Here is a 1,601-nt window from a genome sequence, read left to right on the forward strand (position 1 = left end):
TGTATGTGTGTGTGTGTTACTACATTAATGATATGTTGATCATGCTAATATATGTTAATTTCTAGAGGTTTGATTGTACAAAATGTCCTCACTATTCAAAAATGTCCTATTATTGACTATAGTGAGGACATTTTGTACAATCAAACCTATACAAATGTTGAACACCAACTAGTGAGCCAGACCTCAGTTAAAAAGGCTTACAAATCGATAAAATCATGTTTATTATATTTAAATCTAGTGTTTTGCACAGGTTTCTGTGAGGGTTATGTTTAGGGCTGGGGTTGGGTTAGGTGATAAAAAATATAATTAATGTGATATAAAAAAATGGAAGATTATGAGAGTCCGCACTGAAATAGTCAAAAAATAAATACAAATTTGTATGTGCCTACTTTACCATATTTTCCGGACAAATTTGTGCCCAGAAGTGAAATAAATCGGACAAAACATCCTTTTGAGGACGTCCTCCTTTGTAAACACAGTATAAAAATAAAATAAATAAAGTGGGGTTTTTTATGTAAAAAGGTTTTCTATTAGGGTAAGGTTATAATGTTTATAATTAACTGTATAAACAATACAATGTCTATGGAATGTCCTCATTTAGATAGCTAAGTATCTGTGGGTAATGTTTCATCCTTTAAATGATCAATTGTACCTTTGCTTTTTTTTTTTTTTGTGTCTCAAGACATATACTGGACATAAAAATGAAAAGTTTTGTGTGTTTGCCAATTTTTCTGTGACTGGAGGAAAGGGAGATTCTGTTCCACTCTGTCAAAGTATTTGTTTTAATACATAGTTATATAGTTATTTAGACCAGTTTCTGAATAACCTGAATCTGTCTTGCTCTCATTCAGTGAATCGTCACAGGCTCTGAAGACAACATGGTATATATCTGGAACTTGCAGACCAAAGAAATTGTGCAGAAATTACAGGGGCACACAGGTATATGACATTTGCTACACCTCCCAGACTCAAACACATGGCAGCCTCTTTGATTTTGTTAACATAAATGTGATGTATTTTTGTCCTTAGATGTAGTGATCTCGACAGCTTGTCACCCTACAGAGAACATCATTGCCTCTGCAGCCCTGGAGAATGACAAGACCATCAAACTGTGGAAAAGTGATGGTTAAATTAAAGCACTGCACTTTCAGAGGCTTTAGTAGAAAACTTCAGACTGACGACTTCCAATAGTGTCTGTCTTTTACCATGATAGCACCTAGTACAGGGTTATTATCTAATAGATGGGCAGGTCCTGTCTGCTCAGAATAGTGACAATCTCACTCATCTTTAAGCCTGTTCTCCCCTTAATATACTGTAATAATCTACTGTAATGTTTTCAGTTCATTTTAATTTATTACTGAGGAGCAATTGTTTTCTATTAAATCATAAATTCTGTTGTTTTATTGATCTGCAGATGGATGCAATTATGGTAGACATATCAAAAATGGATATATAAATGTTTTTGTTAAGCAAGAGAATTTTCAGGTCCCTTGATGAAACTTTTTTGCCATCAAATTTTTTGCTTTTTGTTTACAGGGGTCATATGATGTGATTTCAATTTTTCCTTTCTCTTTGGAGTGTTACAAGCTCTTGGTGCATAA

At 33.7% G+C, this 1,601-nt stretch overlaps 1 pseudogene; it reads left to right on the forward strand.

Moving 5' to 3' along the window:
• Positions 1-1,298, forward strand: part of LOC107672570 (WD repeat-containing protein 5-like) — an 8,413-nt pseudogene extending 7,115 nt beyond the window's left edge.
• The last annotated feature ends 303 nt before the right edge of the window (positions 1,299-1,601 follow it).

This window comes from Sinocyclocheilus anshuiensis, unplaced genomic scaffold (assembly GCF_001515605.1).
Source record: "Sinocyclocheilus anshuiensis isolate Anshui unplaced genomic scaffold, SAMN03320099.WGS_v1.1 scaffold176, whole genome shotgun sequence".
NCBI lineage: Eukaryota > Metazoa > Chordata > Actinopteri > Cypriniformes > Cyprinidae > Sinocyclocheilus > Sinocyclocheilus anshuiensis.